The 13,521-nt window shown below is 41.2% G+C and overlaps 1 protein-coding gene across 1 annotated transcript in view; it reads left to right on the top strand.

Moving 5' to 3' along the window:
* PLXNB2 (plexin B2) overlaps window positions 1–13,521 on the top strand; it is a 259,451-nt gene that overhangs the window by 134,394 nt on the left and 111,536 nt on the right. Inside the window, 1 exon segment of the mRNA XM_040544762.1 lies at window positions 10,086–10,154. The gene's annotated coding sequence lies outside the window, so the exon portion shown is untranslated.

Below are 13,521 nucleotides of genomic sequence, written 5' to 3'. Positions count from 1 at the left end.
TTTCTTTTTTTCCTCCTCTTTACGGTAGAGCTGTAATTGCAAAAACAGCAAGGAGTGATTTGTTTGAACAGGAAGTGTGGGAACTTCCTTTATAAATATTGTCTTTCCCTTCGTGTGGAACCAAACATGGTTTCCTCAGTTTGTGGAAAAAAGTGCTTGGACTGAATAAGCAGCACTTTTTCCCGTAGCTCATGCCCTTTCATATAAGCATGAAAGAAAGGAGTTCCATGAAAAAGGAACAGATTATTAGTCTGGGAATGAGTAAAAATTCCCAGGTGAGCTTGGTCATCAAATCGGCTGGCCGTGTGCCTTGTCATTCCCTGTAGATGCTGGCAGCTGACCTGCCGTGGCACTCTGCGAACACATGTTCGTCCTTCAGTCACTGGTTGTGCTCAGTAGCGCTGGGCAAGTTAAGGTCCCATGGAGGGGGCGTGAAATCAGTGTTTGCAGAGTCTGTGCTTGTAGAGCCCGCTGTGCTCCACGAGATACGGCGGTATCAGTCTGAGCCTGGCTGGTGTCTCAGTTTGGAATAGTTTCTTTTAGGGAAAGAAAAATAAAAATGTATCTTTCCTAGTGAAGTAGAAACAATAAGCCTACACCCTTCTCCGAGCACTGCAATACCTCTGAATTATTTGCAGAGGAGCAGGCGGCAGCTCTGCAGGCTGGGTGCCACGGGGAGGCCAGGCAGCTGCCCTGGCACAGTCCTCGGGGACAGGAGCTGGGGAGGCGCAGGGGTGGCTTCCTCAAAGCCAGGTAGGTTAAGCTGACAGAGCAAGTTCTAACCGGGCAGGCAAGGCTCTACTGGACTTTTTACTTTCATGTTTGTTTTGTTAAGATGGGCACGGTAACAGAGCGTATATACTCCTAGCAGATGCAGGAGGCCAGCTGGCCTGGCTTGCTGACATAAATAGGTGCAGATGATGGGAATCAAGGCAGGGGGTCTGGTTCCCAGCTCTGAAGGACTCCAGATCAGGAAGAAAGCTCACGGAGGAAACGGGGGGGGCTCAAAAGTAGCTGGCAGATTCTCTGAGAGGCTTTGAAGATGGAGAAGAGCCCTTGTGCTTGATTTGAAGGAGGGCCGTGTTCTTGTAATGCTGATAATTAGGCAGCGTTGCCTCGTTCCTTAGTTTTGATGGACAAATGAGACATCCCTGGTATTTAAACCTGGATAGCACTCTTGATTGCTGATCTGGCCAGCAAGAGGCTACTGTTGTATTAATGAGAACGTTCTGATTTTTACACATTTCTCAGTTGGAAAGATGAAATTTCCATCAAGCTTCAAAGCAGGCTTTGTGGCAATTTCTTACTTGTGTTCTTAGAAACAAGCAAAATATATAAAATTTGCAATGCAATGGGCTATTCCAGAAAAAAATAAAATAAAGTTAACAAGACACCTAAAACTTCACCAGTCTTTTCAGTGGGGCTCTGGCAAGGCTCACCATGCTGGGAACGCTCACAGCGTTTCAGATTCAGCTCCAGAGGAATTAGCGTCCCAGGCTGGGGGAGTGGGAACTGAACCCTGGGTGATCTTTACTTTCTTTTCTTTCCTTTCCTTTTTTTTTTTTTCCCTTTGGCTCTACACTCAAATTAGCTATCTCTAACTGTTCCTCCCGCACCTTCTTCTCTGTTCAATGTCTTGCAAACACATTTAAAGCAAAAACCTGCAGTGTTCAGGATACACTCTCCATCCTTTCAGGCTTTCCTTTTGGTTTCCACGACATCCTTTGCTGCTTTTTCCTTATGTGACTTATTCTGTCTCATCCATGTCATGTTCCCCATTTAACAATCTTTTCTCCTTTCTACCTTCCTACTCTTAACATTTTTTCCTCTCCCTCTTCACACTCCCACTGCCATGCCTGCTCATTTTTCCAATACGGCAGGCTGTGTTTTCTAATTTAGGGAATAAACCTTCAAATTCATGTGCAAGTCCTTCGACGGACTGCATGATTAAGGGACTGCAGGACTGGGCTGGAGTTTGTCAGATGTGTGGGGAAAGGTAGAAGTCTGCTAGTGAAGCCAATTTTAAAGCAGTCTTAATTACCTTGGTGGTTTGGATTGCTTTGGTTGACCATTAAAATGCATATTTCTAAGGCGAGGTGTGCACCAACGGTATTGTATAAGTAATAAAGAATTTAAAGAGCTTGATATAAAAGACTTTATAGAGGTAATATATTACTTCCAGTCGAGAGAAATAGAGGGCACTTTAAAATTAGTTTTACTAGCACCGTGTGTTTAAAAAAAACTTCTTTTTCCTTTTGTTTAACCTCCTCTGCAAGCCTGGGCTTGTTTGAGGCTCCCAGGATCCAATTTCATGTAGTATCCTATTTCAAATCCAGGCCAGAGCAGATCGATAGAAAATCAGTGCTCTCAGAAATAAAACTGCCTGTGGAATGCCTTCAGCTCCATGAAGATGAAGGGGGGATGTAATACCACAGACACTGATTTTCTTTTCTGAGATGGGAGGCTCTGAAGCAGTGTCCGTGGATGTTGCACAATTTACCTTGATTGAACAGTAATGATCATTGGGCAATTTGGGTGATTTTTTTGTGTTCTTCAGTTTGCAGTTAACAGCTGTGTTTTGCGAAGGGGAGGTGGGGGGGGGAATTGTTGCTGAGGTTGTTTTAAGCCAAAGCAGCAGCTGTAGAATATTTTATAGCGGGAGCAGAGCTACCTGTAAGTCTGCACATAGCTCGAATACCAGAGATTTGTGGTAATTCTTATCAGTGAGATATTTACTGGTATTTTGAAATGATCGAGCTACTTCAGTACTTTGAAATCTGTAGGTGAATGAAAGCTAGTCTATTAACTGGTCTGTGTTTATACCAGTATTTATGGTCAGCACAAATACAGATGATAGTCTGCTTCGTTTTCAGTACACTTCTCTGTATGCCTCCTCTCTTCCATGGCCAGAGAGGAAAGAAAAAAGAAAACAAAAAAAAAAAAAGATTTTTGGGTCACTGGGAACAGAGGAAAACGGCAATATCATTTTAGGACTTAGAGGGAGTAGGCATCGATCAATGCTTTGAGCCAAGTAAAGGGAAAACTGAACTTGTGAGCTTTGGGTGATTTTGAGTGCAGGAGTTATTGACTGTGCCAGTATTATGCTGAATTCCTGGAAAACTGACAGTAAACTTTGCTCTGCTGGAAAGTGGTGTTCACCTGCTGCAGGTGATGCTAGTGACCTGGGGAGCATCTCCCACTGGTGGCACAATGTCAGTGCGAGTGGCAAGGCTGCACAAACAGAGCCTTGGCCCCCTGTGCTGCCAGAGCAAGCGGGGGGCCTTTGGAGAGAAATTGTGTGCTCACATGTTGGAAACAGTGCTGTCCAAAGCTGGCCAAGAAAGTAACAGCAAGCACAAAGAGCGTTTGAATTTATTTTATGGTCTGTCCCTTGGGCAGTAAAGACTTGTCTGTTGTGGACCTTGAGCGTGCTGTCCCCTTCAAGGGCAGGTACACAGAAGTGTATTTCAGCTGGGCGAGGGTAGCTAAATGCACTGCCTCTCAAAAGTGGAAGTGCAAGTGGTTCCTGTCTTTCACATGAGTGTGGGGGTTGCATCTGTAGCCTCTTCCTATGTCGAACCATGTGAACTTATAAGAACACACGTGCACACAGACAGGCAAGGTAATCGGGACAGCAATCCTGGCTTTACGGAAACTCTCACGTACTTCAGTGACCATAGGATTTCACCTTTGGCCTTTGGATTAGCTCATGTTTTGTAAACTGCTTGGTGATTAACCTTTAGCTAGAATATGAAGTCTGCAGCAAGTGTTTACTTAATAGTTAGAGATTTGATTCCTGCTCCCAGGCAGTCAATATTGCTTGGCATTAGTTATAAATAAAAGATCTGTCTCCAGAAATTTCAGAGAGCCCATTCTGGTCTCCTGACAGATGCGGAGAAAGCAAAGTGCTCAAAGAAAAGACTAATGAGAAAACTGTTGGAAGTCTGTCTGTGGTCATCGTATGGACTGAGGAGGCCATGCTGAGCAGCTAACAAGACGTTCTTTACTCTCTTTGCATATTTATGCAGAGTATATCAGGAAAAAAAAAAGGCATTGATTAGTTTTTTACGAACTTCTAATTACTATTTTTTAAGCCAGAGGCCACAAAATTAATAATCTGTTACCCTGTCATATAAAGAGAATATTCACTTTAATATATTAGATTCCTAACTTGGGCACCTGCGATGCCTCTCTAGCCAACAGAAAGAGAAAGAAGCCCGCTTTCCACTGCCTTCTGGAAGAGCCTGCCTTTTCCCTTTGGCTATGTTGAGTGTAGAGAAACTAGCAGATTTAGCAGGTGTAAACATCTTGTACCATGAGATAAGTTGCTTCTCATGGGATTCATTTTGCAATGATTTGCCAAACAGCATTGAAAAGTCATGGGCATAGACTGTATTGTTTATGATTTTGAATTTATCATCTTAACTCCATGGCATTCAAGTTGCAGATTAAAAACAAAATAAAACAAAAACAAAAAACTCTAAAAGCATGGATATTTCTAATGCGTATTGATCTGTCTATCACGTAGAAAGAATCTCATATTCTCTGGCTCGCATACAGTGTTGAGCTTGTCGCATAGACTAGCCTGGTATGTTTATACTTAGTGTAGGTATTTTTATACTTAACCAGGAGTTCATCAGATATGCAAAGTTTCATTTTCATGATGAAAAAAACATACAGCCATCACTGTGTTAAAAATCTGCCTCTCCTATTATTCACCGGTAACTAATACAGTTGACATTACTGCATGATTTTTATAGCATGTAATGCATTACTGCATCATAGCATGATTTTTGTGGTATCAGTTTGGGACAACAATGTTATTTACAACCAAAAAAAAACATGAGTGAGTTACAATGACCATCCCAATAGGTACCAATATTTGTTTTATGTTACAGCTCACTATCAGGCATCTTGTTTGTGTCTCATAGCTGTGGATCTTTCTAAAATAGCTTTCTGTGTAAAGGCTTAAAAGCTGTTCCTGTTCTTGGTAGGTGTATTCCTATTTTTGGTATCCTTATTCTTGTAAATTTACCAGGCTTTGTATGCCGTTGGAAGATGAGGAAGTGAGGTTTAAGAGTTTCTCAAATAGCTTTTGAGAAACTAGGGTTGCTTCTCTGTTGCTTTGCATTGAATGAAATCCTTATGCCAGGCCGCGTGGTGAGTATCAAGGTCTGGTGGATCACCATTAGGTGCTGGCTCTATACTGGTCAGAGTGAGGCCTTGTTGCCTTATGTGAGCAGCAAGGCAGGGTACAATTTTGCCCATTGTCAACTGTAAGGTTTGTTAAATAACAATTTGAACAGGCTGGAAAAGTGTACCTCACCACTCCTTCACTGATACTTGTTTCAGTTCTTTGTCCTAAAATGTGAGATACTGGACCTCAACCAGTTCAAAGAGCACATTCTTGCTATTTGATCTTTGCAGTGAAATACTGTTGAAAGAGCAGGTAGGCTTTCTAGGCTGGTCAGAAGGGACAGCAGAGAAAGTGGCTAGTGCATTTAATTCTGTAGTCAAGAAATCTCTGTGGAAAAGTCTATAAAGAGATAAGGTATTTAGTCACATTAGACTGAAGTGAAGGATATTCAGAAAGGCTAATGGAGTACTAATTCTTGGTTTTCAGTATCAAGTTATGCTGGTCTTTGTTCTTGTATTGTATCTGTATAACTCAGACTTTGGTCTGAGACTTTTAACTTAAATTTTAAGAACATAAAACTCTAGCATATATGCTTTTTCTTTTTTTCTTTTTCTTTTTTTTTCTCTTCCCTGCAAACTACAGGAAAAGAAAAATGAAAGGGCTTAGTGAAAGTGGTGGTTCTTTTGAGGTACATCCAGCAATATTAAACACTTCCATTATCATTTTAATATTCTGCAAATTTTTGCACAGAGGAGATGAAGGTCTTTTCATAGCACATAAATTTGTGGACAAAAGGATGTGGGTTTGACTGGAAACCAAAGCAAAAGAAAGAGTTTCAGCAGTATTAGATGTAAGTGTACTAAAGGTAGAGCTATGTCGAGCAGCTTCCAGAAAATGATGATACGAAGCCTGAGGTAGCCAAGTGGAGGAGACAGAAAGGAAGTCAGTGATAAATCTTTGGAGCTTGTATGTTAGAAGTGAAACTGGTGTCTCTGAGGTCAAGAGTTGTAAAGGGCAGAAAGGGAATGACCAAGAATGACTTAAAACAGGGAGCTGAAGGTGAGCGAAGATGCAGAGTTAGCTGGGCATTGCAGTGTAGCAGTGTGATAGAGAGTTAATTAGAAATGTAAATACACCGTAATATTTGGGGTCTTAAGCTGACATTTAATACCAGCCTAAAATTTTCAATAGTAAATTCTGTGTCCTGTTTCCATATGGACACGATCTTGGTGTTGTAACACAGCGTTCCTAGCACCAAAATGTGAGGATCCATTTTCAAATTTAAGCTCAAAACAGAAATCCTGGAAGTGTTATCCTACATGCTCAGAACTATCGAGTGCACCATGCTTGTTAGCTAAACAGCCAAATACAAGTCCTGTGGGTGTGTAAATGCCTGTATGAAAAGTATCTGCTCAATATGTTCCTCAGAGCTGAAGCTCGAGGGAGTAAGGCCTGTGTCTGGGAACCGGATAGTACAACTTTCTATCCCTGACCCAGCGTGTGCCCTTTCTAACAAACAGACAAAAACATGCCTCAAAGAAATGTGTTTTGTAATCTGTTTTTAGCCCTAGAAGCAAATAAACAAAAATAGCATTTAATACATTTGTACTTTTAACAGCACTGGCTGTAGGCTCAGTAGGACGAGTGCTGCATTTGTTCCTTGCAGCTTTCAGAAGCCACCGTTCCTCCAGGAGCCACAGTACTGGAGCTTCACTCAACATTTAAATGCAGCCGATCAACCTGGGCTAACCATCTTTTTGAAATGACGGTACCTAAAGACATTCACCCTACTTACTGAGACACAGTTGCATGATGAGCAAGAGGTCTCTTGCAGGATAGGGAGTTTGTTTGCAGCTGTGCTGGATTATTTACCTGTCCTGATAGTCCCAGCTGCATTACATGTCCGTGGTGTTCTTTGTCCTTTTTTCCTAAGAAAGTCTTTTGATTTGAAAGGCAAAAATTGTGTCGTGAAAAAGCAGGAGCTTTTAAGTGCATTCAGATTGGAGTGGGGCAGTATAGGAGCTAAATGTAGTCTAATGGCAGTCATCTCCATATATCTCCCTCTGTGGTTATAGAGGGGAGAGGGAGTCTCCTCCAAAAAGTAGTTCAGAAAAGCCAGATTCCTCTTTCAGAAGGTGATCCGTAGCAGGACTCTCTCTCTTGAGCCAGTGGAAAGAAAAGAAGCAAGGTGGGCAAGATGACCTCCAGAGCTCCCTTCCAACCTCAACCATTCTGTGAAGGTCAACCTTGTTCGACTGTGAAGTTAGCTTCTGTGAGTGTCCCCTCACCCCACACTTGCTCCTGGTTCATGCTCCTGGTTGCTGTCAGCTTTAAAGAAATTTGACTATGTCATCTAAGTACTTTTGACTTTCAGTCAGCCTGCAAGAGCTTCCAGCTCTCAGGAACTCTGATAGCAAAGTGTATTTTAGTTCCCATAGTTCAAGCGTTTGTTTTTGTCCAGCCAGCTGGCCAAACCCATGCCATGAAAGACGAATTCCTTGCAGTGTGTTCCGTGTAAGACACTGAAAAAGAGCTGTTGTGCTACGAGCAGGAGGTAAAAGGAAAAAACAAAACTAAACAAAACCAGGAAGCCTTGTGGCAGATGGTACAACCGGCGTCCATCTAAACCTAGCCAAAGCAGTGTGTCATCTGGGAGTGAAGAAACCTGGAAAATCTGATGACTCAGTTTGAATAAGTAGGGAGACAGCGAGTAAGATTTCTGGCTTGTGTCCCAAAACTATTATGAAAAAGGCTCCCTATATTATGTAGTGCAGAAATCTGAGTACAGTTTGGTGGCATCCTTCTCTAACACAGCTAGTTACCAACCGTAGACTAAAATGCCCAGGGTACACATGTGAGAGCTGACGCATACAGAACCTGATTGCTCTCTGCCAGTTCCTTGGTTGTGGCTGAACCTGGTTTCCCAATAAATAAAGTTTTGGTGTTATTAGCAGGGTGCATGCTTTTATTACTGGGAGTATCACTGGCTGGACACAACCGTCAGAGCTCACAGTATCCTATTCCTTTTCCAGGCACAGCCAAATTCTCATTTCCAGGCACATCACTTGCAAGTGCAAAGTTGAGCTGTGAACCAACTGTTCAAGAAATGTCCAAAACACCATTCAGTAATGCTTGCAAAGGGTTTCTAAAGGAGAGAGATAACACAGACATAGAAAGAGAACTCATCAGGATGAAATCTTGTTTTCTTGCTTACTACCACCACTTCTCTCCTTCTCAACTGTTGTTGAGAATATGATCTTTCACACCCCTAGCACTTCCTTTTACTTCTGTATTTCCTTTTCCTTTATGTGCTTAAGTTGCACCAGGTCTGTTTTTTCCTTTGTTAGTAAGACTTGGAAAGTAATCTGTCCTTTCGCTTTGTCCTGAAGCCAAGACTCTTGTCTGTCTCATGGGCTGCCAACTTTAACTTAGGCCTCACCTCCCATGCTGTCCCAGCGGTTCCAGTCTAAGCCCCTCTCTCCTTGTAGGTCATATCATCCAACCGTGGTCTAAATATCTCAACCCGCTCTTCTCCTCTGTCTCTGTCTTCCCTTCTTTATTAAAAAAGGGAAGTCCTGACCTGAAACGTCCTTTTCACCTTGATACTGTTTGATCTTCACCTCATGTTCCTGGTGGAAGATCCTTGCACCTTCTCTCCACATCTGCCCCCTATCCTTGTTCCACCCCACTCCATTTTACATACCCTCCCCAACCTCTCTTCCTATTTTGGATGCTCAGCCTCCAAAGGTGGAAAACACTCCTTCAAGTCACTTCTAATGACATGCACGAATATTGAAACCAACAGCACACACCATGGTTTTCCTGAGCATCCTTGTAAGTGAGCAGGTTCCTCAGACAGCTTTTCCTTGGGACCTCACATAGTGCTGAGCAATTTGTATTGTCAGGAGCTCCAGGAGGAGATGAATGTACGTAGTCCTAAAGAATGTGTTACCACAGCAACTAGATATGGGGAATGCAAACAAGAAATTAAGTCCCATCGAATATTAACGAAATAAACACGCTTCAGTACTGGGCAGCCTCAGGGCACGTGAAGAGGAAAATGAAAGTCCTGCTGAGCTTTATTTCTTACCTCCCTGGGGAGCCGGTGTTAGGCAAGTCTCAAAGTCAGCCTCGTCTAGCATGGAGATGAGATGGCTTTGAAGATGAGGTGGTGGATTTTGCTGTGTGTTCGGGTCGCTCTCCCCTGGGGACTGCTATTTGATGATCTTTTAGAGCGTGTGTTGGCATTTCCTGTGAACTGCTTGAGTGTGCATCATGTGCTTTACAAAAATGAGCTGATAAATATCTGTATGTAAGAATCAGGTTGGGACATTCAGCACTCACTACATAGATTGATGGGGATATTTTATTAAGGACAGTTGTCATGTTCATATGCAAGTTGAACAGTCAAGATTAACACTTTCTTAATCATTTTTTGGCATATACAGTAATGTTAAATGATATCAGATGGTATTTTATCCTTCCCTAGAGGGACAGACACTGTTTCTCTTCCATTCTTAAATGTTTGATCGTGGGAGGTGCTGAGAGCTGCCATTGATAAGAGCATGTTCAAGCTCTTGCAAGAAGAGTGCCAAATCATACAATACCCCATCTGTAATGCCAGGCATTCTTTCTGGTAATATATCAGCTGAGCTCTCAGTTCTGTAGTAATTAGTTGTACATCTGTGAGCAACTGTCCGTCTGATTTATTATCTGAGCAGCTACTGAAATACAGAACATTGCCCCATTTAGCCTCAGGATTGGAAGTTATGGTGTGCTAAAATTGTGTTTAAAATGTAATAAAATTGACTATATATAAACAAATTATAAGTTTATGGAACACTATAGATGATCTTAAATCAATATTTTAAAGTTCATAAATTTAAGGTGATTGAGCATAGCATAATGCATATGGATATAGTTTTAATCACTGCCTTCTTTTATTTAGTGAGAAGATTAAACGCTGTCCTGGAAAATAACTTGATTGTAGTAAAGAAGAAGTAGTGGAAAAGTGAATGTAAGTATTTTGCAACATGTAAGTGGCACTTATTTATGTTTGCAAACCAATGATATTGGTGCTTTTATAGATCGTGCCAAATTGGCAACCTTATTTACCTAAAATACAACTAAACATCGTACTTTTGACATGATGAGAATGCTGGATCTGAATATTGTGCATGTGCGTATAAGGTATAAAATGTCTAATATGTATTCTTAAATGTGGGTCTGTAGGCAGTGCATACAAAAATGTTACTAACAGGGCCACATACAAAATTATTTGCATGCTTATGAACTGCTTGCAGGAAAAATGTCAACATGAAGTTTTCACTAAGTGCCCTTAAAAGGAAAAAAAAAAACAAAACAACCCCCTGTACACGTACCCAGGGGGATCCTTAAGTTCTGTAACGCAGACATATTTTCCATTTCCAAAAGAATTTAGTCTAACTTGGAATAAAGCAGCCACTATACAGTATTTTTCTGTGTACTTGCCCCAAAGATGTGAGCTGATAGCAGAAGAAGATTGCACTGTGGATTGGCAATTCAATTTAGAATGAAATACAGCGGCTGCAAGTTCCAGGCTAAGTGCATCATTGCTCACTTGAGGTCACTTTTTCAAACCTGGAGTCAATAGTTCTCTAACAATAAGAGCTTTGGTTCATTTTCTAGACCCTTTTGAAACTGTTACTTTGCTGGTGAATACCCCATTATTTTTCTTAAAGTAATTGCTTTCCCTAGCTGTATTTCATAATAATGTGAACTCCATAACTGTGTGTGTGCATATGTACGTACGTATTTGTGTGTGAAGCAAAGACCTATCTTTGCAAGTCATACCCCAGGAGGCTTTGAGTGGCTCTGGTGTGCAGAGTAGTGATAGTCATAAACTTTAAGCTGCCAGAGATTTGTTCCAGTATTTTTTTCATAATACATTTTTCCCACGATCTCACCTTCCATTTCCCAGAGCTTGCCTGATGAGTTTGGAAGCAGTCAGCTAAGTCTTTCCAAATGCTGGATTACGTACAGAATTCATGATTTAGATGTCAAGTAGGGTGGTGATCCTCTCTTAAAAGTCTTAACGAGCTGGGGCACTTCTAATTTTAGGCTATGGCTTTTTGTAAACTCGTCTTCTAAAATTACTAACTGACCAAAATAGTACCAAAACAGTGAGCTACTACAGGAAAATAGTGAAATCTGTCTGTTCTATAGAGTTGTCTGCTGATACCGGACTTTCTGAAATGAGGGTCCCAAGATTTGACAACATCTCAGCTTAGTACCTAAGCTAGAGATTTACAGACTAGACTGTGCATTTACTCTCTACATTACTGGTAACTGCCCCAGCTTGAAACCTGTATAAGATGTAAAACTAAATCCTTAAGACCTTCCAGTGTGTATTGAACAAATCAAAGCACACAGTCAAAAATAACTTTAATTTAGCTTCAGGGTCCTAGAAGTACATCTCTAGAGTGACCTTGTTATAGCCAGTGGTACTTCTTGATCGGTTCCATGTGTGTGTGATGAGTTTGTCCATGTAAAAGTTTTCTTAGAGTTACTTTCACATTATTCTTACCAACTTGATCTTTGACTGTTTCTCCTGGGAAACTTGGGAAAATGTTCGTTTATCTTCAGTTCCCTCAGAATTATGAAATAAGCAGAATATTCAGACTTCCTTTATTTGTGTCCTGTTTTTTTTTTTTTTTTTTTATGCTTGTTTAAGGAGACAGCCATTTCACTATCAGTTGAATTCTAAAAATAACAGCCCAGTTAAAATGTCATTTCATATATGTGTGTATATGAAAACAAATAAAATATGTGAAGTAGAGCTGTACTTTAGGAAGTTCAGTGGGGATAGACTATTGATAATGTGATTACTGTCTGGCCATGAAACTGTCAGAGAAATAAACACATCTATGTGGTGGGTTGGATACTAGCACTTTGTCAGTGATGTGAAAATGGATACAATCTCCAGTAGATCTTATTTTTCTGATATTTTAATTTTGTGGATGTGTAGACTGAGTTCCTAAATGAAAACCTTCTTTTTGATCTGGCTGTTGCAACTATCAGACATGAAAAGTAGGGATTTATCCTTCTGAATATATCTACCAAATAATTTCCAAACATCAGTTGGCCTCATGTTGGCTGGGATTTGGGTAGTAACATGAAATTAACAAATATAGGCAGAGAGGAGAAAATACCTTTTCATATCTGCTTTTGGTCTGGTATCTCAGACATGGCTATGGAGACATCCTCATATAAACAGTCATGGAGCCAGCAAGAGGGAATAAGATCACTTCTCAGGAACTGAGAAGAGCAGTGGCTCAACCTTCAGTCACTCACAAACTGGAGGCAGATCCCCCATACCAGGAGATCCAGCACCTCCTCTTATGGTCATCCTCTTTGATACTCAGCACATCGAGATACTAAATAAAATGATTATTTTTAGTCAGAATTGCAAATGAAATCTTAAACTTGGGTTTGAAGTACATTACTTTGGCTTAGGTTTAGTAGGATAGCTGGCAGGATTTGGGCTTTGGCTGCCCGTAAAGCCAGAAAGTGGAAAAAACTTTCAGAAAACTTCTTTTCCCCGTTCTTTTCCAACAAATTTCCAGACTGTTTTCATAGAGCTGAAAGCCAAAGCTGGGATAGTGGAGGAATCTGGGAAATGTTGGTTTGCTGTGTTTCCTCACCTGGGGAGGAGGAGAGTAGAGATGGGGAGAGTGACTTCTCTGTTTGTTTTTCATCTTTTTTTAAGTAGTAGGAAAAGGCTGGGAAAAATGTGAAATGGTCTGGAGGAGATGATAAGCTGATAACTGTTCTGCATTATGCTGATGATACATCCTAATAACCTTGAGGCAGTGAATGCAAGTAGAGGGAAGGGGAGGTGCAAGTTAGGGAGCGGGGAGCAGGCACTGTCAAGTAGAGCACAGTGCAAAGGGAAGGGGGGGAAGAACACCCAGCCCTAATTAGATGCCAAAATTAGGTTCTTGTTGTTCGTCTTGTAATCTGAGATTCCCGGAATAAGTCTTTAACATAGCATGAGGAGTTTTGTTCGCTGTTCCCAGCATTAGTTATGTAAAATGTGTGCACCGGCACCATAAATAGCCTGGTTCGAACACGCTTTTGAAGGGTGAGGACCATGTCACGTCACGTGCTCTCACTAAGCTCTGCTTGCTGGCAGGCAGGTTCCTTCTGAAAAGTCTGTGGAGATCCTTTTTAGGCTTACTGGTATAAAAAGCAGTTGCTAAAAAGCAATGACCATCTCCAAAATGTCCACCTTACTTTCAGGATCCAGCTGGGTATTGTAAAACTAATTATTGTTTATAAGGACTTGGTTCTTATATCATGAACACTATAAATAATTCCAGGCAGCCTTTGGATAGCATGGTAAA

This window comes from Cygnus olor, chromosome 1 (genome assembly GCF_009769625.2).
Source record: "Cygnus olor isolate bCygOlo1 chromosome 1, bCygOlo1.pri.v2, whole genome shotgun sequence".
Classification (NCBI taxonomy): domain Eukaryota; kingdom Metazoa; phylum Chordata; class Aves; order Anseriformes; family Anatidae; genus Cygnus; species Cygnus olor.
Note: the sequence above shows the minus strand (reverse complement) of the source record. Positions and strands in the feature narration are given on the sequence as shown.